General features: G+C 42.8%; 1 protein-coding gene across 3 annotated transcripts in view; it reads left to right on the top strand.

Moving 5' to 3' along the window:
• Nucleotides 1–21921, top strand: part of CREB3L4 (cAMP responsive element binding protein 3 like 4) — a 467239-nt gene that overhangs the window by 280911 nt on the left and 164407 nt on the right. The window lies entirely within an intron of this gene.

Here is a 21921-nt window from a genome sequence, read left to right as displayed (position 1 = left end):
ACAAGAACTTGAGATACTTCGGGACTGTGTTGGACAGAGTACCTCTGAAATGAGAAATGAGCCAGAAAAATTCCTCATAATGTTATACAGGATGATTGCTATTCTCAATGATGCAGTAGCCTGTAGCTGTTTGGGTTATATCCTGCCCAGCATATAATGGCCAGCCAGTCTACAAAAATCTTTGGCTGCCATCCACACTTGCACCAGGGTTGCTGTGTTTTAAGGCTCATAGGGAGAAAACAGCAGCCTGGGTCTCCGTTTCTTCACTACTTTCGTGTGACCCATGTTAGAGCACCTCTGGGTCTCTGAAGATAGCTTGTCGGCTCCGATCTTTTATTTCTGGCAGATAAGTTCCCTCTGGAGATCCCTTTCACACAAATGTATATGTGTATGTGTGTGTGTGTGTGTGTGTGTGTGTGTGTGTGTGTGTGTGTGTGTGTGTGTGTGTTAGTGTGTATATATATATATATATATATATATATATATATATATATATATATATGTATGATATACATGAATTTAGACAGTCTCTTTTGAGAATATTGTTAACTTATTGTATTGACATTTTAGTATAAGTGTCTTTTTATCCAAGTTATTTTTAGTATCTGGGCTAACAAACTAGGTCTGGGGCACTTTTTATGAAGAAAATGTGCTGCTTTTTATTTTTTCGGTGTGAAATATAATTATATATTTAAAGGGATTATAATTGTATTTTGAGTGTATTTTGGTTCTTGCATACACGTCATGACAACATACCTTCATTTTTACTTAATTCAGTGACACTTTTTGTGAAAAGGGACTTCTGAGTTGAGGAGGAAAAAGTGTACTGCTTGTGCATTTACTTCTGTGATATTAGGGGGGAGCTGTAATGAGAAGTTTAAGTGTATGTATTGATTATGAACACTAGATTGACAGTTTACCTTCTGACCAACTGGTTCCAGCAGTGCTTACCGAAGGTGGGGTTCTCCTGTAGCTGGAACATGGTTACCTTTACTGGTCCTACATTTCCTCCTTCAGTTGTATCTAAAAGTAAAAAACAAAATAAACAATCCTTGTCTGCACTGTGAGCTCAGTCTACATATCACTCATTGGATGACTCTGCAGTAATCATGGCTTGTTCCTCTGACCATTCATTGGGTTTCCCCAGGACCCTGTAGTGTTGTCCATTCTACCACCATGGTTTGGGGGTTAGCCACATGCTCTGCAATTATTCCAGTGTCCATACTGAGCATGCTTGAACCATCTTCCTTGATTGTGAGAGGTTCTCTGGGAGGTTCTTCCTGGGGGGCCAGGGTAAGAGACTTGGTTCCTGAGTTAAAGTACAATCCTTCAGTCAGTCTTTCTCATTCAAAGGATGGGTCTACAGCAAAGAAACAAAAGGCTAGACATATTTTGTATAAAGAGACTAATGAATTACTTACCTTAACTAAGGATATATTGCAGTTTTTGAATCATGTGGAACAGCAGAAAAATCTAAAGAGGGCTGTTAATTCCACAAATTCTGAAGATGTTTTATCAGAGGATTCTGATAATGAGTGGGACAGGAGTTCTTTGATAGTTTCTTCATAAGCATCAGTCTCTCTTGTGGAGGAGTTTTAAGCATCAGTCTGTCTTGTAGAGGAGTTTTCCTTTTCTGAGACTGTCTCTCTATGGGTAGATATAGCTCCATTTTTGGGAAAGCCCCCTAATCCTCCAAACCAAACAGAATTTTTTCCTCAGGTTCTTCATCATATGCATATCTAAGGGGGGGGGGTCATAGAACAAGTGCTTCAAAACTAAAGAAGAAAAGGATTCTGTTCCAGAATTAAACATTCTTGGAGACCATCATTTCTTAACATTTATAAAATTGCCAGAGTTCAAGATGTTGAGCTTACACAGTCTGTTACTCTTATTCCACTTCTAGGTTTCATGGTAATTCTAGACTTAAAAATAGTCATCATATTCCTACTCTGTGTCAACAATTTCAGCACAGGATTGTCAAGAGTCCAAGTATTTACAGAAATCCCTTCAAGTAAATAATTTTATTTCTAAAAACAGCAGGTACCTCAGATTCCACCAATTAGCGCTTTAAATCCCAATAATCACCATGATATGAAGTTCTGCAACGGTTTAATAATTCCACATAACGCCAATACTTTCACGAAAACATACAGACAAAACTGACATCAACTTGCTATGATGGTACGTGAATAGGATATTCATGTACAAGACAAAAACATAGCTAAACCATAAATACGTAGCACCGGATGAATCGATAAAAAACAAGAAACAGAAAAGGACGCCAACACACTAGTTTAGCGCTTTCAACCAGAATTAGTGGTCTTCTTCAGAACTAAAACTGAGCGTGACCCACTTAGTTTAAATAAACCCTTTGGCGCCAAAAATGTATTGCTTTTTAAAGATACAATGTATCCTAAAAATCGTTGCTATATCGCGCAACAATAATATAACATGCATTCAGCAAATATTAAACACTAGTCATTCTATGCCTAAATGAAATGTTGTCAACAATTAACTGAATAAAACGGTGTAGATATCAACTGAAATTTCTATAAACTATATCAGTAAATATATACATGAAACTATATACATAAAACAGCAGCTCTACATACATTATAAAAAGCAACCCTACTAATTCATAAAACCTTGTTGAGTGTATAATCAAATTAATACACTAATAATATCTAAGCAACATACACTAATATAATATAATGTGATTTGTGATGTATAGTGTCCAAAACAATTCACTAAACCATGAAAAATTTTTTGTCCTGTCTTGGAATATTTTAACTTGTAAACCAATAAGAATTATTTAATAACTAATGTTACTGAGATCAAATTCTCATATATTATAATAATATGAATTTTTCATAGTTATAAAAATATGTACTTCTAATATATTATTTTATTGAGAACTATCTTATTGATGTTTGTATGTACTTCCTACCCATATCATAAAAATGAATATAATTCAAGCTAAGATAGGTAGTAAATGAGTTGTAAACTCTGTAATAAAACTTAGAAATTTGTATTAATAAAACAGTGGTGATCCTACTGGTTGAATAAATATCATAAATATTTGAAAAACTATTTTAAGATAAATATAAATGTATACTAAATATTCATCATAGAAAATTTTTTCATAGAAAATTTGGAAATATTTAATAAAATTAATAAATAAAATCCATGAAAAATAAATATACAAATATATTGTTGATGGAATATATTAATAATAAGTTAAAATATGTAAAATATAAACTGTATATATGAACTATATAAACAAGATTGATTAAAACACCTATATAATAAATGTTGTTGTTAGTATTAACTGATGTACTGGATAAATAAATTACTAACAAATACAGTTCTTAATGGTTGGAACAATATGAGTGTACTATAACAATTCAAAGGTATTGACCAATAGTACAATATTAGATCTAAAAAATAATAATAAAATTAGATCTAAAAGTATAATAATGATTTTATGAATATACTATCATTTAACCCAGGTGGACTCGTGGCATCCAAATAAATTTGCCGCCATGCTTCCCTGTATGCTAGTAATCCCTTAAAATCACCTCCCCTAGTGTCATTGGGGATGACTTCTAAGATGGCAAATTTAAAAATGTGTTGTTCTCCTAATAACTCAACATGTCTGTACAATGCATTAGTTGTATCTCTTGTCTTAATTCTGTATATGTGATCATAAATCCGTTTTTTCAAATTGCGTTCTGTTCTGCCAACATAAAATGCCGTGCAGATATCACACTTGGCTAGATAGACAACATATTTCGTATTACAATTACCATCTTTACAGACAATTGAACTTTTGTGTCCATTATGTAGAAGGATTTTTTTATCACAACACATATACTTGCAATAATTGCAAAATCCACATTTTCTGCTTAATGTGTTCTTAGATGTGTTACTATTGTCACCTTTGTGGTGTTGTAGTAATTTTTTTAAATTATATCCCATCTTATATATGAAATTCGGTTTGGTACCCAAAATTTTCACCAAACCCTGGTCACTGCTGATCAAATACCAAAATTTGTAGATGATATTCTTAATGTCATCAGCCCCGATATAAAAAGGTATAATACATGCTCTATGAAACGGGGGGTTCACTCCTTCATTATTCAAATCCTCCAAACCAAACAGAATTTTTTCCTCAGGTTCTTCATCATATGCATATCTAAGGGGGGGGGGGTCATAGAACAAGTGCTTCAAAACTAAAGAAGAAAAGGATTCTGTTCCAGAATTAAACATTCTTGGAGACCATCATTTCTTAACATTTATAAAATTGCCAGAGTTCAAGATGTTGAGCTTACACAGTCTGTTACTCTTATTCCACTTCTAGGTTTCATGGTAATTCTAGACTTAAAAAATAGTCATCATATTCCTACTCTGTGTCAACAATTTCAGCACAGGATTGTCAAGAGTCCAAGTATTTACAGAAATCCCTTCAAGTAAATAATTTTATTTCTAAAAACAAAATAAATCCAGTCCAAATCCCCCTTCTTCAAAAAGCAGACAGACTCCAGATCATTCCTTGTGTAGATTGTATTGAGATAAGTGCTTTTTTCCTTCTATGCTTTTGCAATCCAGTTTTTTGGATTGGAGATAGTGGAGCTCCTACTTGCTGGTGACCTTTGATGTTTTACTCTGTGACAGTAGAGATAATGATTATCATCATCATCATATCACTGTTGCCACAGAGCTGAGTGGCTTCCTCAGATTTTCTGTGTCTGGATCACATTGTCAGCTCTCTGCATTACCCTTTGGGTCACCTACAGCTCTAAGGATGTTGCAAAATGTTTAGCTTGAGTGATAGCTAATGGCAGACTACTAGGCATCCCCATGTTTCCTTATTTAGACAACTTACTCCTCCTTGCAGCCTTTTTTTCAGGTCTCAGAAGTCCCTTTCATGAGTTACAATTATCCTTCTCAGCCTGGGCTGTCAGGTCAGAAGCCAAACATCCTCCTTAATTCCTTCTCTCAGGATTGTGTTTCTAGGATGCATTCTAGATTCTTCCCTGCAAATAGCTTTTCTAACTCAGAGAAACTGAGCTTGTATCTGGAAATCTTCCTGAGCTTCTCTTATCAGTCTCAGACTTCGACCAGAGAGTGTCTTGGGATTCTAGGTTTCATGGCATCCATGCTTGTCATGATTCTCCTTGCCAGGTTGCCCATAAGAAAAAGCCAATGGTAATTTAATACTAAATGAACCCAACATTCTCAACTTTTGGAATTTCAGATTCCAGTTTTGGGTTTTGTGAAGAGAGAGCTGCTGTGATGAAGACAACATGATGCTCTGAATGCATGCATGTCTACCATTCTTTCTTCAACCTCAGCTCCATGTGTGACAACAGGCACATCATATTTTTCTTTCCAGGCAGTTTCAGTATGGGTAAATGTGCAAGGTCTCTGGAATGAAACAGACCTGCTACAGCACACAAATAACAAAGAGATATTAGCTGTGATCCATGTTATAGAATCTCCTCATCACCTGTGGTCCCAGGGACATGTGCAGGTGATTACAGACAAGACCACAGTGATGTGGTATATACCAAGAAGGTGCCAGGTCTCACCGTCTGGGCAGGATGGCTAAGGTAGCTTGAGAAGGTCGCCCTATAGCAATATTTAATGCCCCAAGTTTCCTATATGCCATCAGAGTAAAATGTAGTGACAGACAACCTGAGAAGGATCAGGACAAGACCTTTACAAATGGAAAGTGAATGAGGGGGGTCTTCTTTATCAAGTTGTGGAGAATACCCCAAATAACTTTGTTCACCTCCTTTCAAAACAGACAAACAAGTTCTGCACCAGGACTCCTTGCAGACAGGTCTGGAAAATAGGTGATTTATCATTCATGTGGTCTGGAATGTTCATTAATGAATTTCCACCCTTTCTACTGATATCCAAGGTAATTTTGCAGACTCAGAAGAACTCTCCAAAGATCACTGAAGTGACTCTTTTCTGACTCGAGGAGCATTGGTTCTTCCTTCTTATGGACTTGGCCTTATGGACTACAGCTTCCGCATAGATTGGATTTACTCACCCAGTATAAAACTACAGCTGACTGCATGGATGATCCAATTTTCATGCCTTTTAGACTCCCACATCATGAGGATGTGTAGCAAGTACTGAAGGAGGCAAGAAAACCCCATTACTAGGCAGTCTTGTATTAGCAAAGGGGAAAAGACTTTTTAGTTGGTGCTACTCTAGAAATCAGAGTGTGTGCAATTTCCTCTTAAATATTTTGTGAGTTGCTGTCTTGTGGCCTGTTTTATTCATCTGTCAAGGTTCATCTTTCAATCATTTCTGCATGTTTGCCTTTGGATCCCCCCTTTCCTTTGTTCTTGTATTTGGTGAAGCAGAGTTTTAAGGGGTTTTTGCAATGTAAGACCACCCAGAAAACAGGGCCACCTACTTAATATCTTAACTTTGTGCTGGAAAAGTTAACTTTGTCTCCCTTTGAACCCACTCATCTTGCTGATTAACTGCTCATAGCATAGAAGACTGTGTTACTTTATTGGTCTGTTTTCTGCAAGAAGAGCGTCTGAGTTGTTAGCTCTTATGGTGGGTAAACCCTTTTTGGTTTTCCATAGAGACAGGGTTATTTTAAGAATAAATCTCTTATTCATACCAAAAGACGTTTGAGTTTACATTGAATCAAGCCATCAAGTCTCTTTTTTTTTATCCATATTGTAAAAATCGAGGAGAAAGGATTCTTCCTACTCTGGATAGTGCAACGTGGATATTATCTTGACAGAACAAAGTCCTTTAGGAAAGCTGAACAGCTGTTTATCTCTTATGATGCAACGAAGAAAAGACAAGCCATATCAAAACAGACTACGTTAAGATGGGACTGTTGTCCCTAGCTATTGCTTTCTGTCATTCTTATGATGACAGATCTAGGCAGAATGCAGGCACGTTCTTTTAGAACCTGATCTTTGATGACATATAGGAAAGTGATGGAGCCCGGAAGCAGTCTAGAAGCAGCTACTTGGTCCTCTGTACATACTTTTGCAAAGCATTGCAAACTGGACTCCTTCTCCAGGTGCATGACAAATCTTACTAGGACCATACTGCAGGGGCTTCTGGACACTAAGCCTTCCTCCTTCCAGGATGGATAAGTTATGATAATTTACCAAAAGAGCTATAATGCTACTGGAGCAGTGAAAAAGCTGCACATAGTTTAAGTTGCACTTACGATAACAATTAACGTTCAAATTCCTCACTGCTGCAAATGTGATAATTATAGGTTGATAGGTTGGTACTAGGCTATCGGCCCTAGGGCCTGTACAAGCCTAGCTGTAACAATTCCCTGGCTATTTCTTCCCACAATATTTACTTCCCTGGAACCCTGTCTAGCACGGCGAATGACATGATCCCTGGGGTAAATTTCCTATCTCACTCTATATAGACATAATCTGTTCTTTTTCACAAAACTCACATATTGAATGATAATATTGATTAAATATTTTTTTAAATATGAAATGTTATTGATTTTTTTCTTAAAAAATAGGTACTGCCGTACTTTGTAAACATTATGCCAAAGTTTTATATGCTTTTAATGATAGTAAGGGAATCCTTTTAGTGTATGTTTATATTGGATCCTGGGAATGGGAACTGAAATTGCTAAAAACTATTAAATATTGTTTTAAGTGAAATGAAAGGGACAGATGTCCTTCAAGAATGCAACTGCAGTCATAACATATGGGTTGTCTTGCCTCAGGCAGCCCTCGGTCGGCCGAATTCCAAAGTCTGGGTCCGGCGTCGGCTGGTGTCGCCTCCTCTCCGACGTCACCACGGCTGGAGTATAAAGGCATCAGCCGACGCCATCTTCTTCAGTCTTTCTTGCTGCGCGGTGCCCGAAGCAGAAGCAGTTCGCAAGTGCCGGTCGGTCAGCTCCTGTGTTTTCAGTACCGAAGTCTTCTAAAAGCTAAGTACCCCATTGGGGAACATTTATTCTTGCCTCAGCTGATGTCAGAACAAATTGAGAAAGTTAATAATTGTTTGTCTTGTGGTAAACAAATACCTCATAAGGACTTCCATTCTCTCTGCCTTCCTTGCCTGGGCCCAGACCACAACGTCTCGGCCTGTGCTGCCTGTGCTTGCTTTAATAAGCGCACTCTCAGGTGCCGGGCAGAATTCGCCGAGGACTTTTTCGGTGAATCTTTTGCGTATATCATGCCGTCGGATCAACCGACTACCCAATCTGCTAAAAAACGCAAGGACCGGGACCGACATCCTCGGCCTGCGTCCACTACCGATGCTACTCCCAAACTCTCTGCTAGTGCTCCGGTCCCTTCGGAAGTGGTAAATCTACCGCTCCAGGCCGACGACACAGCGTTAACACGACCTTCGGTCTCGGAGATCTCTCCGGTGCCGGTTGTTGATTTTCCTCCGGAAACCGAAGTTCTGGATCTACCCGACACCATTTCTGTGGACAAGGTTACGCCTGCACGTGGGGCTGCTAGGCCTCCTGTATCCATGTCCATCAAGGCCTTTGCATGTGCTAAGGCCGCCAGTCAGGCCAAGGCCCATCCTAAACCTACTGCCCAGGCCCCTTCTTCTGATAAGCAGATCATGTCTCTGGCTGCTGATCTTATTTCCCTTATCAGGGGGTCTCAGCCTCATCCGGAGAGGGGTTCTCAGCCACCTGCAGAGAAAAGGCCCAGAACTGAGCAGGCGGATGACCTCTCTTCGGATGAAGCCTCTGGGGATTCTGAACATTCTGATACCCAAGAAGAATCCTTCCAGGCCTACGAGGACTCTGATGCTGAGGAATCAATTCCTCTGCCTCCCTCCAGAGGATTTCTCATTTGGTGAAGTCCTGCATTCCATGAGGGAACATTTTCAATGGCAGGGTCAGGAATTCTCTGACTCCAGGAAAAGGCTTTGTACCTTCCTCAAGCTTCCCCAGCACAGACCTTTAGCTATTCCACCTGTTATGGATGTTTTGGATGATGTTTTCTCTGACTCCAGTGCTAACCCTGATTCTCTTCCTCCGGCCCCTGTCAAGCCGGACAGATATTATAGGGTCCCTGACACTCACAAGCACCTTTTTAAGGCCCACTCTGTGGATCTAGAAACCATTTCACAGGGCCCCAAGGGAGTGGCTACCTCCTCTGCCAAAAACCCACTGCCAGCGGACAGGGAAGCAAGGTCCCTGGAGAGATGGGGTAAAAAAGTATATACCTCCACTACCCTGGCCATGAGGTCACTAAATTGCCTTTTTCACATGTTTCAGTACCAGGAATTTCTCCTGGATGACTTACAGAAAAAGTTAGCCTCTCCTGAGCCTATTGATAAAAAGGCATTGCAGGAACATATACATAACACTCAGCAGGTTAATAACCATTTTCTTCAGTGTGGTTATGATGCACTGGAAGCTTCATGTAGGGCAGCTATGACTGGGGCTGTGATACGTAGACATGCTTGGTTAAAGGATCAGTCTTTGCCTGACCATGTTAAAGTAAAGTTACTTGATGCACCTTTGGAAAAACAGAAGCTTTTTGGTGCTAATGCACAAGATGTATTGAAATCCATAGAGGAAAAAGCAAAGTCAGTACAGACAGTCAAGGATTTCTTTCAGGTTCAGCCACCCAGATTCAGCAGAAACTGGCCCTCAAAGAATTGGTCTTTCCCCGGCTCAGACAAGTTTCAAAGGGGAAAAAGCAGACGTGCCCGAGGTAGAGGGCAATACCGAGGATCTCACAGGGGACGCCAATGGCAACCTACAAATCAAAGAAGTGGCGCAGACAGTTCAGCTGCACCACAAGGACAATCGCAATGACTTGACTTTCATTCTGCCTACAAAGGTTCAAAGAGAAGCAACTTTGGCCGGAAAATTATCCTTATTCTCACAAAACTGGCATATCTTAACCAAGGACAACTGGATTCTGGATTTGATAGACAAAGGTTACAGATTCCACTTCCACACATTACCAATAAGACAAGGCATGCCAAACCTGCCACATCATCAAAGGGCAGAGGCACTCTCTCAAGTTTCCAAGCTGTTAAGTATAAAAGCAATAAAAAGGGTTCCTCCTCAGGAGCAAGGCCAGGGATTTTATTCAAGGCTGATGTCCTTCATGGATGCATCTGCAGTCATAACAAGTGGGTTGTCCTGTCGTCAGGCAGCCCTGCAGTCGGCCGGATTCCAAAGTCCGGGTCCGGCTTCGGCTGATGTCGCACTTCACCCGACGTCATCTCTGTTGGTCTTCGGGTATATAAGCATCAGCCGACGCCATTTTCCTCAGTCTTTCTTGCCGCGTGGCCAAGCAGAAGCTGTTCGCAAGTGCCGGTCGGTCGGATCCAGAGATTACTTCTACCGAATACTACTTCGAAGACTTCTAAAAGCTAAGTACCCCGTTGGGGACTCTTTCTTGCCTCAGCCGATGTCAGAAAAAGTTAACAATTGTTTAACCTGTGGGAAACAAATACCTCATAAAGATTTCCACTCTTACTGTCTGCCTTGTTTAGGCCCAGCCCACGACGTAGCAGCCTGTTCGGCCTGTGCCTCTTTCAACCGACGAACGCTTAGGCGTCGGTCGGAGTTTGCAGAACAGTTTTTGGGTTCTGATTTTGCGTACATTATGCCGTCGGATCCTCCGACTACCCAATCTACTAAAAACGCAAAGATAAAGACCGACATCGCGGTCCGCGGTTTCGCCGAAACCACGGTAAAGCAAACATGAGTGTCTCGGTTTCGGCGAAACCGAGAAAACTGATCAAAGTACAGCTGAACCTATTCTTACAACTGAGGCCCCTGCTACAACTCTTGAATCGACCTCAGAACTTTTACCCACTACGGTGGTTGACTTATCAGACACCATCCCTTGGATGTCTCTACCCCAGCACGTGGTGCTGCTAGGCCTCCAGCAGCCATGTCCATTAAGGCCTTCGCCAGGGCTAAAGCAGCCAAAACTACTAAAACAGTGCCTGTTAAACCCCCACATCCAGGCCCTCTTCTAGCTCTCAAATGCTTTCTTTGGCAGAAGATTTAATTTCTTTAATTAGGGATCTCAATCTCACCCAGACAGGGCCTCTCAGCCCCAGAGAAGAGACCTAGGGCAGAGCCCCTGAGCCAGTGTCTTCTGATGATTCTGCTGATGAATCAGACATAACTGACCAGCCAGAGGCTCCCTTCTCCAATTTTGAAGATTCTGATGCTGAAGAATCCATTCCAGCTGCTTCCCCACCAGAAGAATTCTCCTTTGGGGAAACCTTGCATGCCATGCGAGAACAGTTCCAATGGCAGCAACAGGATTTTTCAGACTCCAGAAAAAGACTTAGGACCTTTCTGCACCTCCCACAGCACAGGCCCTTAGCTATACCTCCTGTTCTCTCTGTGGTGGATGATGCTTTCAATGATGTTTGCTCCGCTCCAGATTCTTTACCCCCAGCCCCTGCCAAACCAGACAGATTTTACAGGGTGCCAGATACTCATCACCACCTTTACAAGGCCCCACTTGCAGACCCAGAAACTATATCCCAGGGTCCCAAGGCAGTAGCCTCGACCATAGCTAAAAACCCTATTCCTTCTGAAAGGGAAGCAAGGTCATTAGACAGATGGGGTAAAAAGGTCTACACTTCAGCTACTCTCTCAGCTAGAGCTTTAAACTGTCAGTTTCACATGATACAATACCAAGAGTTTATGCTCGATCAGTTAACTAAAAACTAACCACAGATGAATCTCTTGATAAGAAATATGTATTAGAGATGGTAAATAACATACAACAGGTTAGCAACCATTCCTTAAAATGTGGCTATGATGCACTGGAGGCTTCATTTAGATCAGCCATGACAGGCACAGTGATAAGAAGGCATGCATGGCTAAAGGAACAAGTTTTACCGGATCATGTTAAAGCTAAGTTGCTAGATGCTCCTATGGACAAGACAAGTTTGTTTGGTACACCTGCCCAGCAGGTTATGAAGAAAATGGAAGAGAAGGCAAAATCTGTTCAAACTGTTAAAGATTTCTTGCAGGTTCAACCCCCAAGGTTTAGCAGGAACTGGCCTGCCAAAAATTGGTCCTTTCCTGACTCCACAAAATTTCAAAGGGGCAGGAATAGACGTCCCAGAGGCAGAAACCAATCCAGAGGAGGTGCCTACAGAGGACGACAGTGGCAAGGTAACAACAGAGGCAAAGACACAGCCACTGCCACTACATCAGCACAACCACAGTGACTTAATCATAAATCCGCCTACCAGGGAACAAATAGCAGCTCCTCTAGGCGGAAAGTTAACCTTATTTTCAAAGAACTGGCACTACATAACAAAAGACAAGTGGATTTTACAAACCATAGATCAAGGTTACCGGTTTCACTTCCACACTTTACCAGTCAAAGAGGAATGCCAAATCTACCTCCAAATCAAAAACAGAGGCTCTACGCCAGATAATGGAGTTAGCAAACATGAGAGCTGTGGAAAGAGTGCCAACAGCAGAACAAGGAAAGGGTTCTATTCCAGACTATTCCTAGTTCCAAGAAAGGAAAAAGTTGGAGACCAATTCTCGACCTGTCCACCTTAAATACATACATCATTGTCCCAAAATTCAAAATGCTGACCCTACAGCAACTTCTTCCCATGCTGGGCAAGGAGTCTTGGCTGGTAACTCTAGATCTCAAGGAGGCATACCTGCACGTCCCCATTCGACCAATCTGCAGAAGATACCTCAGATTTCTTGCAGGATCAGAGCACTATCAATTCTCAGCATTGCCCTTTGGCTTATCTACTGCGCCCAGAGTATTCACAAAATGCCTGGCATCAGTAATCGCCCATTGCAGACTACAGGAATTCAAATTTACCCATACCTGGACGACTGCCTGCTACAAGGGGACAACAAAAGCAAGCTGACAACGGATTTACAAAGGGTCATTTACTTGCTACAAGGACTGGGATACACAGTCAATTTACAAAAGTCAAGGCTGATACCATCCCAAACAAGGACATTCTTGGGCGAATTGGACACAGTACAGCAAATGGCATTCCTGACTACAGAAAACAAAAGAACTTCCTCTTTACTTCTTGGCACTAACAAAACTGAACAAGTTAACAGCAAGAAAAGTTCTGCAGGCCTTGGGCTTCATGGCATCATGCATAATCTTGGTCCCATTTGCCAGACTACATATGAGGAAACTACAGTGGTACCTAAAGAATTTATGGTCCCAACACAGACACAGTCTAGAAACAGAAATCCCACTAATTCCATGCTTAAAACAGGAGTTCCTATGGTGGGCTCAGGCATGCCAGTCAAACCCAGGCCTACCCTTTCGCAGATGTCAACCAAGCCAGACCATCACAACAGACGCTTCAGACCTAGGATGGGGGCCCACATGCTGGACAAATGCGTGCAAGGATTGTGGACACAGGATCAACTTCACCTGCACATCAATCTAAAAGAAATGCTGGCAGTAAAACTGGCAATCCAAAAGTTCAAACCATTTCTCAAAGAGGGCCAGTTGATGATAAGGACAGACAACACCACAGTCATGTGGTACATCAACAAACAGGGAGGCACTCATTCATACCCCCTATGCAGAATGACCTTGGAGCTGTGGGCCCTGGCACTCAGCTACAACATTCAGTTACAGGCAATATTTGTACCGGGGAAAGACAATACTCTAGCAGACATATTAAGCAGAACCACTTCGGATGCCCACGAATGGAAGCTGCACCCGGACTTCTTCAAGACCATCTCAAAGAAATGGGGAATGCCACAGATAGACCTATTCGCATCACCTCTCAATCACCAGCTCAAAAAATTCTGCACAAGGACATTCCACCCACTAGCATGGAAAGTGGACTCACTCTCCATCAACTGGAAAGGCCTGACAGCATATGCATTCCCACCTCTTCCTTTGATACACAAGGTACTACTAAAAATCAAGGAAGAACGTCCAAAGATAATCCTGATAGCTCCAAACTGGCCAAGACAACACTGGTACCCACTACTGAAGAGCATGTCTCGGAACAATATGTGGCCAATACCCCTGATGCCTTTGATGTTAACTCAGAACAACTACAGCATCATACATCCAAACCTAAAAACGCTGCAACTGACTGCATGGAACATCACATAGCAGCAGCTAATCCAGAACTTTCACAAAGAGTTAAAGACATTATTCTTGAAGCGCAGACCTTCAACAAGAAGGAACTATGCTGGAAAATGGAAAAGGTTTGTCATTTGGAGTACGGAAAGAGGAAAAGAGGTGTCAAACATAGATATGCCTAACATTCTGGGGTATCTGGCCGAACTTCTTCATTCAGGCCTGTCCTACTCCTCCATCAAGATACATGCATCAGCTATTTCAGCAGAATACAGCTTTGATCCACCTGTTTTTTCGCACCCTTTGCTCAGGCAGTTCCTCAGAGGAATCAAGAATGTAAAACCTCCAAGGAAACCACCATTACCAGCTTGGGATTTAAACTTTGTGCTAGAAAAGTTGACACTATCACCCTTTGAACCAGCAGCAACAGCAGACCTACAACACCTGTCATGGAAAACTGCTTTCCTGCTAGCAATTACTTCAGCAAGGAGGGTTTCAGAACTTCAGGCCTTAATGGCAGTGCAACCCTTCCTAATCTTCCACCAAGATAGAGTGTCCATGAGGACTAATCCTACATTTATGCCCAAGGTGGTATCCAGAGTGTCTTTAAACCAGGCAATCCACCTACCTACCTTCTTTCCCAACCCACAAAACAGAGGGAAAGAATACTGCATACCTTGGATGTACATAGACAGCTACGCTACTACTTGGACAGAACAAAAATAGCAGAAAGACTGACCAACTTTTGTAGCCTATGCAACAGGAAGGGAAGGAAAAGCTATTTCCAAACAGACAATCTCCAAATGGATAGGAAATTGCATACGATACTGTTACTCCTTCCATGGAAAACCAATTCCACAAAACATAAGACCTCATTCTACAAGGGCAACAGCCACTACCACAGCCTTCTTACGAGGAGTGGCAACCAAAGACATTATTGAGGCGGCTACTTGGACCTCCGTGCATACATTTGCCAAGCATTATAATTTGCCTCTATATTCCAGATCCCGAGCAGGGTTTGCCACTGCTGTACTGCAAGGGATCCTAAACACACCATAATCTACTTTTATCCTCCTCCCTAGTTGGCTATGGTATTCTACCATTGTTATGACTGCAGATGCATCCATGAAGGACATAGTACAGTTTTGTACCTACCATAAATGTAGATGTCCGAACTGGATAGCATCTGCAGTCAGGATTACCCTCCCTCCTTCCCCTCTGTGGTACTCCTAGGGTGTTTACCCTCCTAATAGCTAGCTGTTGGGGGGGAGTCTTTTATGGTGTATTTGTTTGTATATATGTACATATATGCTTATGATTGTGTTTACCTCTATCTATTTGGAAACATTGGCATCTATCCAAATTTTAGCCTGCAAGAGGGCTACTGGCATCTGGGGCAAGAAACACTGAGGAAAATGGCGTCGGCTGATGCTTATATACCCGAAGACCAACAGAGATGACGTCGGGTGAAGTGCGACATCAGCCGGCGGACCCGGACTTTGGAATCCGGCCGACTGCAGGGCTGCCTGACGACAGGACAACCCACTTGTTATGACTGCAGATGCTATCCAGTTCGGACATCTACATTTATGGTAGGTACAAAACTGTACTTTCCTTGTTCCAAGAAAAGAAAACAAATGGAGACCCATACTGGACTTGTCATCTCTAAACACTTTTCTCATAGTGCCAAAGTTCAAAATGCTGACGTTGCAGCAACTCCTTCCCATGCTGGGCAAGGGGTCTTGGCTGGTCACTCTGGACCTCAAGGAGGCATACCTGCATGTCCCAATCAGACAAAGCTGCAGAAGATACCTCAGATTTCTTGCAGGGACAGAGCATTATCAATTCTCAGCATTGCCGTTTGGCTTATCTACTGCACCCAGAGTGTTCACGAAATGCCTGGCTTCAGTAGTGGCACACTGCAGACTGCAGGGGATTCAAATATACCCCTACCTGGACGACTGCCTCATACAAGCAGACAACAAAAAACCTTAAAAGAAAATTTGGACTATGTCATGCATCTACTGCAGGCCTTGGGATACACAGTCAACATCCAGAAGTCAAAACTACTGCCATCCCAACAGATTATCTTCTTAGGAGCCAAACTGGACACAGAAAACCAAATGGCCTACCTCACAGAGGAAAAACAGCAGCATTTACCAGAGTACTTCAAAGGCCTAGCAAAACTCTCCCAGCTGACTGCAAGGAAAATCCTGCAGGCCCTGGGGTTCATGGCATCTTGCATCCTTCTGATACCTTTGGCAAGACTTCATATGAGAAAGCTACAATGGTATTTAAAAAACTTATGGTCTCAACACAGCCAAAGCCTAGAGGACATAATCCCACTTATTCCATGTCTGCAAAAAGAATTTTTATGGTGGGCTCAAGCCAGTCAGCAAAACAAAGGCATGTCTTTCAACAGACCTCAAGCAGGCCAAATGATTACAACAGATGCCTCAGACCATGGATGGGGGGGCGCACATGGAGGACAGATGCATTCAAGAGCAATGGACCCCGAAGGAAAGACATCTGCACATAAACCAAAAGGAAATGTTGGCAGTGATACATGCAATCGAGACTTTCGAAAAATCACTACGACAAGGACATTTGCTGATAAGGACAGACAACACCACTGTCATGTGGTACATAAACAAGCAGGGAGGCACTCATTCTTATCCCCTCTGCAGACTAACAATGCTTCTCTGGGAGAAATCCCTGAGCCTGAAGATACATTTACAATCCCAGTTTGTACCAGGCAAGGACAATGTACTGGCGGACAACCTGAGCAGAAATTTCATGGATCCACACGAATGGATGCTGCACCGTCACATTTTCTCTCAACTGACAAAGACATGGGGAAGTCAGGATGTAGATCTTTTCGCCTCCCACTTAAATCATCACCTGAAAAAGTTCTGCACAAGGACTCAGCATCTTCTAGCCTGGAAAACGGATGCTCTCTCCTTCAGCTGGAATTCTCTAAAAATTTATGCATTCCCTCCTCTGCCTCTGCTGACCAAGGTGATACTGAAGATCAAAGCAGAACAACCAACAGGTATTTTGATAGCTCCAGACTGGCCAAGGCAACACTGGTACCCATTGCTATTGACCATAACTCGGACCAAACCATGGCCTCTGACCCTATGGCCCCTGCTCCTAACACAACACAATTACAGGACTGTGCATCAAGACCTGAAATCATTACATCTGACAGCCTGGAGGCTAACATGACTTCTCCACCTAACTCTCTATCAAAATCGGTTCAAGAAATCTTGCTGGAAGCACGCAGACCTTCCACAAGAAAAACATATTCAGCCAAATGGAAGAGATTCAGCATCTGGAATGCCAACAGGGATCAGGACACAGCATTACCGAGTATACCTCAGATTTTAGAATACTTGGCAGAACTACTTCATACTGGACTTTCATACTCTTCAATAAAGATTCATGCCTCAGCAATCTCAACAAAATACAACTGTGACCCTCCAGTGTTTTCTCATCCCTTGCTAAGACAGTTTCTAAGAGGAATGAAGAATATCAAACCTCCCAGAAAACAGCCAGTACCTGCATGGGACCTCAATTATGTGTTGGAAAAATTAACTCTTCCTCCATTTGAGCCAGCAGCAACTTCAGAAATGCAATTTCTTTCATGGAAGACTGCCTTTTTATTGGCAGTCACATCTGCAAGAAGAGTTTCGGAGATACAGGCACTCATGGCAGTGCTTCCCTTCCTCATTTTCCATCAAGACAGAGTTTCTCTAAGAACCAATCCTACATTCATGCCCAAAGTTATTTCCAGGGTGTCTCTAAATCAAGCTATTCACCTGCCTGCATTCTTCCCCAATCCTCAAAATAGGGGGGAAAAGCTACTGCATACTTTGGACATACACAGACAACTACGTTACTACTTGGACAGAACTAAGGCCACCAGAAAGTCTGACCAACTGTTTGTAGACTATGCTGCTGGAGTGCAAGGAAAAGCAATCTCAAAACAAACAATTTCAAAATGGATTGGACATTGCATCAGAGATTTTGCTACTCTTTCCATGGAAAAGGTGTGCCAGCCAATATCAGGCCACATTCCACCAGAGCTATAGCCACTTCCACAGCTTTCCTAAGAGGAGTGGCAACAAAGGACATTTTAGAGGCTGCTACATGGAGCTCCGTGCATACATTTACCAAGCACTACAACCTGCCCTTATACTCCAGATCCCGAGCAGGCTTTGCTTCGGCAGTCCTGCAGGGGATTTTAGCTACACCATCCTTATCTTAGTTCCATCCACCCCCAGCTTGGCTATGGTATTCAACCCATATGTTATGACGGCAGTTGCATTCTTGAAGGACATAGTACAGTTTTGTACCTACCATAAATGTAGATGTCCGATAGATATGCAACTGCAGTCGGATTTTCCCTCCCTCCTACCCCTCTGTATCCTTCTTTTTTGGGTCCCTACCCCTCTTCCCTTCAGCTGGGGGTATCTCCTATGGTGTATCTGTTTATTACTGATGTCCTTCATGGATGCATCTGCAGTCATAACAACTGGGTTGTCCTGTCGTCAGGCAGCCCTTCGGTCGGCCGGATTCCAAAGTCCGGGTCTGGCTTCGGCTGATGTCGCACTTCACCCGACGTCATCTCTGCTGGTCTTCGGGTATAAAGGCATCAGCCGAAGCCATTTTCTTCAGTCTTTCTTGCCGCGTGGCGCCCGAAGCAGAAGCTGTTCGCAAGTGCCGGTCGGTCAGATCCAGAGATTACTACTACCGAATACTCCTTCGAAGACTTCTAAAAGCTAAGTACCCCGTTGGGGACTCTTTCTTGCCTCAGCCGATGTCAGAAAAAGTCAATAACTGTTTAACTTGTGGGAAACAAATACCTCATAAAGATTTCCACTCTTACTGTTTGCCTTGCTTAGGCCCAGACCACGACGTAGCAGCCTGTTCGCCTGTGCTCCTTTCAACCGACGAACGCTTAGACGTCGGTGGGAGTGTGCTGAACAGTTTTTCGGCTCTGATTTTGCGTACATTATGCCGTCGGATCCTCCGACTACCCAAATTGTTAAAAAACGCAAAGAAAAAGACCGACACTCGCGGTCCGCGGTTTCGGCTGAAACCATGGTTAAGCAAATCATGAGTGTCTCGGTTTCGGCCGAAACCGAGAAAACTGATCAGAGTACAGCCGAATCAATGACTACTACTGAGGCTCCGGTTACTTTACTTGAATCGGCCTCAGAAATTTTACCTACTACAGTGGTTACTAGTGACTTATCAGACACCATCCCTCTGGATGTCTCTACCCCAGCACGTGGTGCTGCTAGGCCTCCTGCAGCCATGTCTATTAAGGCCTTTGCCAGGGCTAAAGCTGCGAAATCTACTAAGTCAGTGCCTGTTAAACCCCCCTCAACCAGGCCCACTTCTAGTTCACAAATGCTTACTCTGGCAGAAGATTTAATATCCTTAATTAGGGGATCTCAATCTCACCCAGACAGGGCCTCTCAGCCCCCAGAAAAGAGACCTAGAGCAGAGCCCCTCGAGCCTGTGTCCTCTGATGATTCTGCGGAAGACTCAGAGGCTCCTTTCTCCAATTTTGAGGACTCAGATGCTGAAGAATCCATTCCAGCTGCTTCCCCACCAGAAGAATTCTCCTTTGGGGAAACCTTACATGCCATGAGAGAACATTTCCAATGGCAGGAACAGGATTTTTCAGACTCCAGAAAAAGACTTAGGACTTTTCTGCACCTACCACAACACAGGCCCTTAGCTATTCCTCCTGTCCTCTCTGTTGTGGACGATGCATTTAATGATGTTTGCACTACACCAGATTCTTTACCTCCAGCACCTGCCAAACCAGATAGATTTTACAGGGTGCCAGACACTCATCATCACCTATACAAGGCCCCACTTGCAGACCCCAAACTATATCCCAGGGCCCTAAGGCAGTAGCCTCGACCACAGCAAAAAACCCTATTCCTTCTGAAAGGGAAGCCAGGTCTTTAGACAGATGGGGCAAAAAGGTTTACACCTCTGCTACTCTCTCAGCTAGAGCTTTAAACTGTCAGTTTCACATGATACAATACCAAGAGTTTATGCTTGATCAGTTAACTAAAAAGCTATCCTCTGATGACTCTATAGATAAGAAAAACCTATTAGAAATGGTAAATAACATACAACAGGTTAGTAACCATTCCTTAAAATGTGGCTATGATGCACTGGAGGCTTCATTTAGATCAGCCATGACTGGCACAGTGATAAGAAGACATGCATGGCTGAAGGGACAAGTTTTACCGGATCATGTTAAAGCTAAGTTATTAGATGCTCCTATGGATAAGACCAGTTTGTTTGGTACACCTGCCCAGCAGGTAATGAAGAAAATGGAAGAAAAGGCAAAATCTGTACAAACGGTTAAAGATTTCTTGCAGGTTCAGCCCCCAAGGTTTAGCAGGAACTGGCCTGCCAAAAATTGGTCCTTTCCTGACTCCACAAGATCCCAAAGGGGCAGGAATAGACGTTCCAGAGGCAGAAATCAATCCAGAGGGGGTGCCTACAGAGGACGACAGTGGCAAGGTAATAACAGAGCCACAGGCACAGCCACTGCCACTACAACAGGGCAATCTCAGTGACTTGATTCTAACCCCGCCTACCAGGGAACAAATAGCAGCACCCTTAGGCGGAAAATTAACCTTATTTTCAAAGAACTGGCACAACATCACAAAAGACAAGTGGATTTTGCAAACCATAGACCAAGGTTACCGGTTCCACTTCCACACTCTACCAGTCAAAAGAGGAATGCCAAACCTACCTCCAAATCAAAAAACAGAAGCTCTACAGCAGATAATGCAATTAACAAAGATGAGAGCTGTGGAAAGAGTACCAATAACAGAGCAAGGCAAAGGATTCTACTCCAGACTATTCCTAGTTCCAAGAAAGGAAAAAAGTTGGAGACCTATTCTCGATCTGTCCACCTTAAACACATACATCATTGTCCCAAAATTCAAAATGCTGACCCTACAGCAACTTCTTCCCATGCTGGGCAAGGAGTGTTGGCTGGTAACTCTAGATCTCAAGGAGGCATACCTGCACGTCCCCATTCGACCAATTTGCAGAAGATACCTCAGATTTCTTGCAGGATCAGAGCACTATCAATTCTCAGCATTGCCCTTTGGCTTATCTACTGTGCCCAGAGTATTCACAAAATGCCTGGCATCAGTAATCGCCCACTGCAGACTACAGGGAATCCAAATTTATCCATACCTGGACGACTGCCTGCTACAAGGGGACAACAAAAGCAAGCTGACAACAGATTTGCAAAGGGTCATTTACTTGCTACAAGCACTGGGATACACAGTCAATTTGCAAAAGTCAAGGCTGATTCCATCCCAAACAAGGACTTTCTTGGGCGCGGAATTGGACACAGTAAAACAAATGGCATTCCTAACTGCAGAAAAACAAAAAGATCTCCCTCTTTACTTCTTGGCACTAACAAACCACAGCAAGCTAACAGCAAGAAAAGTTCTGCAGGCCTTGGGCTTCATGGCATCATGCATAATCTTGGTTCCACATGCCAGACTGCATATGAGAAAACTACAGTGGTACCTAAAGAATTTATGGTCCCAACACAGGCACAGCCTAGAAGCAGAAATTCCACTAATTCCATGCCTAAAACAGGAGTTCCTATGGTGGGCTCAAGCATGCCAGTCAAACCCAGGCTTACCCTTTCACAAATATCAAGCAAGCCAAACCATCACAACAGACGCCTCAGACCTAGGATGGGGGGCTCACATGCTGGACAAATGCGTGCAAGGATTGTGGACGCAGGACCAGCTTCACCTGCACATCAACCTAAAAGAAATGCTGGCAGTAAAACTGG

The sequence above is a fragment of the Protopterus annectens genome, chromosome 8.part0 (genome assembly GCF_019279795.1).
Source record: "Protopterus annectens isolate FY-2018-M chromosome 8.part0, PAN1.0, whole genome shotgun sequence".
NCBI lineage: Eukaryota > Metazoa > Chordata > Ceratodontiformes > Protopteridae > Protopterus > Protopterus annectens.
Note: the sequence above shows the minus strand (reverse complement) of the source record. Positions and strands in the feature narration are given on the sequence as shown.